At 40.1% G+C, this 9,607-nt stretch overlaps 1 non-coding gene across 1 annotated transcript; it reads right to left on the bottom strand.

The window, feature by feature from the left end:
• Positions 1-1,225: 1,225 nt before the first annotated feature.
• Positions 1,226-1,329, bottom strand: LOC112704253 (small nucleolar RNA R71). Its single transcript, XR_003154888.1, has one exon. It is a non-coding gene; the product is annotated as a small nucleolar RNA R71 (small nucleolar RNA).
• Between the last annotated feature and the right edge of the window lie 8,278 nt (positions 1,330-9,607).

Here is a 9,607-nt window from a genome sequence, read left to right as displayed (position 1 = left end):
AATATTTTTCAAAATCTTTTTCTTATCTTTATATCATAGTTTCGAAAATTAGATAACAATTAATGTGATTGATTCAAAAATTTGAAGTTTGTTACTTTCTTGTTAAGAAAGGTTCAATCTTTAAGTTCTAGAATCTTATCTTGTAGTTTCTTGTTAGTGAAGTAAGTAATTTCAAATTTTTGAATTAAATATTTTTATCTTTTATCTTATCTTTTTTTTCAAAAATTTTATCTTTTTCAAAATTTGATTTCAAAATATCTTATCTAACCTCTTATCTTCTTATCTTTTCAAATTTGATTTTAATATCTTTTTCAACTAACTCTTTGACTTTTTGTTTATTTCTTGTCTTTTTCAAAACCACCTAACTACTCTTCCCTCTCTAATTTTCGAAAATATCTCATCTCTTTTTCAAAAATTCTTTTTATTTTAAATTTTAATTTTAATCTTATCTTATTTCTAATTTTCGAAAATTACTAACCCCCTTTTCAAAATTATTTTCGAAATTTCCCCTCTCTTTTCTTACTTTATTTAATTATTTAATTACTAACACGTCTCTTCACCTCTCTCCATCTAAATATCCGAACCCACTCTTCTTCATTCTTCTCCCTTTTCTTTTTCTACTAACATAAAGGAATCTCTATATTGTGACATAGAGGATTCCTCTTTCTTTTCTTGTTTTCTTCTCTTTCATATGAGCAGGAACAAGGAAAAAGGCACTCTTGTTGAAATTGATCCAGAACCTGAAAGGACTCTGAAGAGAAAATTAAGAGAAGCTAAGTTACAACAATCTAAAGGTAACCTTTCAGAAATATTAGAACAAGAGAAGGAGATGGCAGCTGAAAATAATAATAATGCAAGGAGAATGCTTGGTGACTTCACAAAGCCAACATCCAAATTTGATGGAAGAAGCATCTCCATTCCTGCCACTGGAGCCAATAATTTTGAGCTGAAACCTCAGCTAGTTGCCTTAATGCAACAAAACTGCAAGTTTTATGGACTTCCATCTGAAGATCCTTATCAGTTTTTAACTGAGTTCTTGCAGATCTGTGAGACTGTAAAGGCGAATGGAGTTGATCCTGAAGTCTACAGACTCATGCTTTTCCCTTTTGCTGTAAGAGACAGAGCTAGAATATGGTTGGATTCACAACCTAAGGATAGCCTGGACTCCTGGGATAAGCTGGTCACTGCCTTCTTGGATAAATTCTTTCCTCCTCAAAAGCTGAGCAAGCTGAGAGTGGATGTTCAAACCTTCAAACAAAAAGATGGTAAATCCCTCTATGAAGCTTGGGAAAGATTCAAGCAGCTGACCAAAAGATGTCCATCTGACATGTTTTCAGAATGGACCATATTAGATATATTCTATTATGGTCTATCTGAATTTTTGAAAATGTCATTGGACCATTCTGCAAGTGGATCTATTCACCTAAAGAAAACGCCTGAAGAGGCTCAAGAACTCATTGACATGTTTGCAAACAACCAATTCATGTACACCTCTGAGAGCAATTCCGTGAATAATGGGATACCTCAGAAGAAAGGAGTTCTTGAAATTGATGCTCTGAATGCCATATTAGCTCAGAACAAAGTGTTGACTCAACAGGTCAACATGATCTCTCAAAATATGAATGGATGGCAACATGCATCCAACAGTACTAAAGAGGTAGCTTCTGAAGAAGCTTATGATCCTGAGAACCCTGCCATGGCAGAGGTTAATTACATGGGTGAACCTTATAGAAACTCCTATAACTCATCATGGAGAAATCATCCAAATTTCTCATGGAAGGATCAATAAAAGCCTCAACAAGGCCTTAACAATGGTGGACACAATAGGCTGAGCAATAGCAAGCCTTATCCATCATCTCCTCAGCAACAGACAGAGAATTTTGAACAAAACACTTCTAATTTAGCCAATCTAGTCTTTGATCTGTCAAAGGCCACTTTCAGTTTCATGAGTGAAACAAGATCCTCCATTAGAAATCTGGAGGCACAAGTGGGCCAGCTGAGTAAGAAAGTCATTGAAACTCCTCCCAGTATTCTCCCAAGCAATACAGAAGAGAATCCAAAAGGAGAGTGAAAGGCCATTGATGTAATCAATATGGCCGAATGCACAAGGGAGGAGAAGGACGAAAATCCTAGTGAGGAAGACCTCCTGGGACGTCCCTCAAAGCAAGAAGGAGTTTCCTATTAAGGATCCAAAGGAATCCGAGGCTCATATAGAGACCATAGAGATTCCATTAAATCTCCTTCTGCCATTCATGAGCTCTGAAGACTATTCTTCCTCTGAAGAGGATGAAGATGTGACTGAAGAGCAAGTTGCTTAATATTTAGGAGCTATCATGAAGCTGAATGCCAAGTTGTTTGGTAATGAGACTTGGGAAAGTGAACCTCCCTTGCTCGTTATTGAACTAGATACCTGGATTCAGCAAACTCTACCTCAAAAAAACAAGATCCTGGCAAGTTCTTAATACCTTGTACCATAGGCACCATGACCTTTGAAAAGGCTCTATGTGATCTGGGGTCAGGGATAAATCTTATGCCACTATCTGTAATGGAGAAGCTGGGGAACATTGAGGTACAACCTGCCTTGTTCTCATTATAATTGGATGACAAGTCATTGAGACAAGCTTATGGAATAGTGGAGGACATGTTAGTAAAGGTTGAAGGCCTTTACATCCCTGCTGATTTCATAATCTTAGACACTAGGAAGGAAGAGGATGAATGCATCATCCTTGGAAGACCTTTCCTAGCCACAGCAGGAGCTGTGATAGATGTCAACAGAGGTGAATTAGTCCTTCAATTGAATGGGGACTACCTTGTGTTTAAGGCACATGGCCATCCCTCTGTGACAAAAGAGAGTAAGCATGAAGAGCTTCTCTCAGTTCAGAGTCAAGAAGAGCCCCCACAGTCAAACTCTAAGTTTGGTGTTAAGATCCCATATCCAAACTCTAAGTTTGGTGTTGGGACTATACAACATTGACCTGATCACCTTTGTGGCTCCATGAGAGCCACTGTCAAGCTATTGACATTAAAGAAGCACTTGTTGGGAGGCAACCTAATTTTATTTATCTAATTTTTATTTTATTTTATTTTATTGTTATTTTGTGTTTTATTAGGTACATGATCATGTGGAGTCACGAAAAAAATCATAAAAATTAAAAATAGAAGCAAAAACAGCAGAAAAAAATTCGCACCCTGGAGGAAGCACAGGCTGGCGTTCAACGCCAGTAAGATGCATCTGGCTGGCGTTCAACGCCAGAACAGAGCATGAATCTGGCGCTGAACGCCAGAAACAAGCAACATTCTGGCGCTGAACGCCAGGAATGTGCCTAGAGAAAAAAAACTGGCACTGAACGCCAGTAACAAGCATGAAACTGGCGTTCAACGCCAGAAACATGCTTTACATGGGCGTTGAACGCCCAGAACATGCACCACTCGGCGTTTAAACGCCAGAATGGTGTGCAAAGGCATTTTACATGCTTATTTGGTGCAGGGATGGAATTCCTTGACACCTCAGGATCTGTGGACCCCACAGGATCCCCACCTAACATATTCCCACCTTACCTCCTAATCCTATTTTACTCTTCCCCATGTCACACTTCCCAAAACCCTTCACCAATCACCTCAATCCCTCTTCCCAATCACCCCCTTCACCACTCACATCCATCCACTCTTCCCCATAAACCCCACCTACCTTCAAAAATTCAAAAACATTTTCCCACCCATTCCCACCCTATATGGCCGAAACTTCACTCTCCCCTCTCCCTATATATACCCTTCCATTCTACTTCATTTTCACACAACACAACCCCCTCTTCTTTCCTTGGCCGAACCTCCATCTCTCCCTCTCTACCATATTCTCTTCTTCTTCTTCTTCTATTCTTTCTTCTCTTGCTCGAGGACGAGCAATATTTTAAGTTTGGTGTGGCCAAAGCACAATCTTTTTTGTTTTCCACTACCATCAATGGCACCTAAGGCCGGAGAATCCTCTAGAAAAGGAAAAGGGAAGACAAAAGCTTCCACCTCTGAGTCATGGGAGATGGAAAGATTCATCTCCAAGAGCCATCAAGACCACTTCTATGATGTTGTGGCAAAGAAGAAGGTGATCCCTGAGGTCCCTTTCAAGCTCAAGAAGAATGAGTATCTGGAGATCCGACATGAGATCCGAAGAAGAGGTTGGGAAGTCCTAACCAACCACATGCAACAAGTCGGAATCTTAATGGTTCAAGAGTTCTATGCCAATGCATGGATCACTAGGAACCATGATCAAAGTATGAACCCGAATCCAAAGAATTATCTCACAATGGTTCGGGGGAAATACTTAGATTTTAGTCCGAAAAATGTGAGGTTGGTGTTTCATTTGCCCATGATGCAAGGAGATGAACGCCCCTACACTAGAAGGGTCAACTTTAATCAAAGGTTAGACCAAGTCCTAATGGACATATGTGTGGAAGGAGCTCAATGGAAAAGAGACTCCAAAGGCAAGTGATGAGCAGATAATTTATACGCTTTTTGGCATTATTTTTAGTATGTTTTTAGTATGATCTAGTTAGTTTTTAGTATATTTTTATTCGTTTTTAGTTAAAATTCACTTTTCTGGACTTTACTATGAGTTTGTGTGTTTTTCTGTGATTTCAGGTATTTTCTGGTTGAAATTGAGAGTCCTGAGCAAATATCTGATTCAGAGACTGAAAAGGACTGCAGATGCTGTTGGATTCTGATCTCCCTGCACTCGAAGTGGATTTTCTGGAGCTACAGAATCCCAATTGGCGCGCTTTCAACGGTATTGGAAAGTAGACATCCTGGGCTTTCCAGCAATATATGATAGTCCATACTTTGCTCAAGATTTGATGGCCCAAACCGGTGTTCAAAATCACCCTCAGAATTCCCAGCGTTTAACGCTGGAACTGGCATAAAAATTGGAGTTAAACGCCCAAACTGGCATGAAAGCTAGCGTTTAACTCCAGAAGAAGTCTCTACACACGAAAGCTTCAATGCTCAGCCCAGGCATACACTAAGTGGACCTAGAAGTGGATTTTTACGTCATTTACTCATTTCTGTATACCCTAGGTTACTAGTTCACTATTAATAGGATCTTTTGACATTGTATCTGTACCTCATGACACTTTACACGTTTCTTTGTGTACTTCCCATGGCATGAGTCTCTAAACCCCATGGTTGGGGGTGAGGAGCTCTGCTGTGTCTTGATGGATTAATGCAATTACTACTATTTTTCATTCAATCATGCTTGCTTCCATTCTAAGATATTACTTGTTCTTAAACCGGATGAATGAGATGATCCGTGACACTCATCATCATTCTCAACTATGAACGTGTACCTGACAACCACCTCCGTTCTACCTTCAATTAAGTAGATATCTCTTGGATTCTTTAATCAGAATCTTCGTGGTATAAGCTAGAACTGATGGCGGCATTCAAGAGAATCTGGAAGGTCTAAACCTTGTCTGTGGTATTCTGAGTAGGATTCAATGATTGAATGACTGTGACGAGCTTCAAACTCCTGAGGGCGGGGCGTTAGTGACAGACGCAAAAGAATCACTGGATTCTATTCCGGCCTGATTGAGAACCGACAGATGGATAGCTGTGCCGTGACAGGGTGTGTTGAACATTTCCACTGAGAGGATGGGAGGTAGCCACTGACAACGGTGAAACCCTTGCATACAGCTTGCCATGGAAGGAGCCTTGCGTGCTTGAAGAAGAAGACAGTAGGAAAGCAGAGATTCAGAAGAAGGAGCATCTCCAAAACCTCAACCTATTCTCCATTACTGCAAAACAAGTATTTATTTCATGTTCTTTTACTTTTCACAATCAATCTTGATAATTACTAATATCCTGACTAAGATTTACAAGATAACCATAGCTTGCTTCAAGCCGACAATCTCCGTGGGATCGACCCTTACTCACGTAAGGTATTACTTGGACGACCCAGTGCACTTGCTGGTTAGTTGTGCGGGGTTGCAAAAGTGTGATTGCAATTTCGTGCACCAAGTTTTTGGCGCCGTTGCCGGGGATTGTTGAGTTTGGACAACTGACGGCTTATCTTGTTGCTTAGATTAGGACTGTTTTATTTTCATTGGTTTAGAGTCTTTTAGTTGAGTCTAGTTTCATATTTTAAGTTTGGTGTCATTTTGTTGTTTTTCTCTTCCCTTATTTCAAAAAAATATCAAATCTTTTTATAAAATTTTTTTTCAATCATATCTTTATAATTGCTAATCTCAAAATCTTTTTAATTAACTAATTGATTCAGTTTTCAATTTGCTTTGATCTTATTTTCTTTTAATTTTCGAATTTTTTTTATTTTCCCTTTGTTTTTATTTTATTTTTCGGTTAATTCAAAAAAAATATATATATATATATATATTTATCTACTTGCAATCCATATTATTTCCCTTTATCCATCATGGACCTAAGTGGAGTTGAACAGTCCAAAAGGACTCTGGGGTCATATGCTAACCCCATTACAGCTGCATATGGGAGTAGCATCTGTACACCTCCCATCAAAGCAAGCAGCTTTGAGCTAAATCCTCAACTCATTATTATAGTGCAGCAAAATTGCCAGTATTCCGGTCTTCCACAGGAAGAGCCTACTGAGTTTCTGGCACAGTTCTTACAAATTGCTGACACAGTACGTGATAAAGAGGTGGATCAGGATGTCTACAGACTATTACTGTTTCCATTTGCTGTAAAAGATCAAGCTAAGAGGTGGTTGAATAACCAACCTACAGCAAGCATAAAGACATGGAAACAGTTATCAGACAAATTCCTGAATCACTTTTACCCTCCAAAGAGGATGACACAGCTAAGGCTGGACATCCAAGGCTTTAAACAAGAGGATAATGAATCCCTTTATAATGCCTGGGAGAGGTATAGAGGTATGCTAAGAAAATGCCCCTCTGAAATGTTTTCAGAGTGGGTACAGTTAGACATCTTCTACTATGGGCTTACAAAAAAAGCTCAGATGTCTTTAGACCACTCAGCTGGTAGATCTATACACATGAGGAAGACAATTGAAGAGGCTCAAGAGCTCATAGACGCTGTTGCTAGAAACCAATATTTGTACTCTAGCAATGAGTTCTCTCCAAAAGGGGAAGTCATGGCAGTAGCCACTGATCCTAATCCTCAAGAACAGATGATTGAGCTTAATCAACAATTGCTCCTGATGACAGAACAGTTAGCAGAATTTAAAGAGATGCTCCATGAAACTAAAGTTGCTAACAAGAACATAGAACTGCAGTTGAATCAAGCAAAACAGCAGATATCTAAACAGATAACAGAAGAATGTCAAGCAGTTCAACTGAGGAGTGGGAAGACATTGAATAACACTGCTCAAAGTAGCAGAAATCCAAATAAGGAACAATTGACAGAGGATAACCAAACCACTATCCAAAATCCCTCTGAGGATAGTAAGAGCCCAGAGAGGAATGCTATTGGCATTCAAACGCCAGAAAAGGAGGGAAAGCTGGCGTTAAACGCCCATTCCCTACCCAGTTCTGGCGTTCAAACGCCAGAAAAGGGGGAAAGTTGGCGTTAAACGCCCATTTTCCACCCAATCCTGGCGTTCAAACGCAAAAGGGGAACCAGACACCTGAGAGTGCTGATAGTAATCCCTCTAAAAAGGCTTCTTCAACCACTTCTGTAAGGAATAAACCTGCAGCAACTAAGGTTGAATAATATAAAGCCAAGATTCCTTATCCTCAGAAACTCCGCCAAGCGGAACAGGATAAGCAATTTGCCCGCTTTGCAGACTATCTAAGGACTCTTGAAATAAAGATTCCGTTTGCAGAGGCACTTGAGCAAATACCTTCTTATGCTAAGTTCATGAAAGAGATCTTAAGTCATAAGAAGGATTGTAGAGAAACTGAAAAAGTATTTCTCACTGAAGAATGCAGTGCAGTCATTTTGAAAAGCTTACCAGAAAAGCTTCAAGATCCAGGAAGCTTTATGATACCATGCACATTAGAAGGTGCTTGCACCAAGACAGCCCTGTATGACCTTGGAGCAAGTATCAATCTAATACCTGCATCCACTATCAGAAAGCTTGGGTTGACTGAAGAAGTCAAACCAACCCGGATATGCCTCCAACTTGCTGATAGCTCCATTAAACATCCATCAGGCATAATAGAGGACATGATTGTCAAGGTTGGGCCATTTGCCTTTCCAACTGACTTTGTGGTGCTGGAAATGGAGGAGCACAAGAGTGCAACTCTCATTCTAGGAAGACCTTTCCTAGCAACTGGACGAACTCTCATTGATGTACAAAAAGGGGAAGTAACCCTGAGAGTCAATGAGGATGAGTTCAAGTTGAATGCTGTAAAAGCTATGCAGCATCCAGACACACCAAATGACTGCATGGGCGCTGACATTATTGACTCTCTAGTAGAAGAGATCAATATGACTGAAAGCCTAGAATCAGAGCTTGAGGACATCTTCAAGGATGCTCAACCTGATCAAGAAGAACCAGAGGAAACAAAGGAATTTTCGAAAATTCTTCAGGAGGAGGATAAGCCTCCCAAACCTGAACTCAAACCACTACCACCATCCCTGAAGTATGCATTTCTGGGAGAGGGTGACACTTTTCCAGTGATTATAAGCTCTGCTTTAAATCCACAGGAAGAGGAAGCACTGATTCAAGTGCTAAGGACACACAAGACAGCTCTTGGGTGGTCCATAAGTGATCTTAAGGGCATTAGCCCAGCTAGATGCATGCACAAGATCCTGTTGGAGGATAATGCCAAACCAGTGGTCCAACCACAGAGGAGGCTAAATCTAGCCATGAAGGAGGTGGTGCAGAAAGAGGTCACTAAATTACTAGAGGCTGGGATTATTTATCCTATTTCTGATAGCCTTTGGGTGAGCCCTGTACAAGTTGTCCCCAAAAAGGGAGGCATGACAGTGGTTCATAATGAAAAAAATGAACTGGTTCCTACAAGAACAGTCACAGGGTGGCGTATGTGTATTGACTATAGAAGGCTCAATACAGCCACCAGAAAGGATCATTTTCCTTTACCATTCATAGACCAAATGCTAGAAAGACTAGCTGGTCATGATTATTACTGCTTTTTGGATGGCTATTCAGGGTTACAACCCAATTGCAGTAGATCCTCAGGACCAAGAGAAAACAGCATTCACTTATTCTGGCGTGTTTGCCTACAGGAGAATGCCTTTTGGTCTGTGTAATGCTCCTGCAACCTTTCAGAGATGCATGTTATCCATCTTCTCTGATATGGTTGAGAAATTCCTGGAAGTCTTCATGGATGACTTCTCAGTATATGGAGACTCATTCAGCTCCTGTCTTAATCACCTAGCACTTGTCCTGAAAAGGTGCCAAGAGACTAACCTGGTTTTAAGCTGGGAGAAATGTCACTTTATGGTGACTGAAGGAATTGTCCTTGGACACAAAATTTCAAGCAGGGGAATAGAGGTGGATAAGGCAAAGGTAGAGATAATTGAAAAATTGCCACCACCTGCCAATGTTAAGGCAATCAGAAGCTTTCTGGGGCATGCAGGATTCTACAAAAGGTTTATAAAGGATTTTTCGAAAATTGCAAAACCTCTGAGTAATCTGCTGGCTGCTGACACACCATTTGTGTTT

Source organism: Arachis hypogaea, chromosome 7 (genome assembly GCF_003086295.3).
Source record: "Arachis hypogaea cultivar Tifrunner chromosome 7, arahy.Tifrunner.gnm2.J5K5, whole genome shotgun sequence".
Classification (NCBI taxonomy): domain Eukaryota; kingdom Viridiplantae; phylum Streptophyta; class Magnoliopsida; order Fabales; family Fabaceae; genus Arachis; species Arachis hypogaea.
This window is presented reverse-complemented; position numbering and strand designations above follow the sequence as displayed.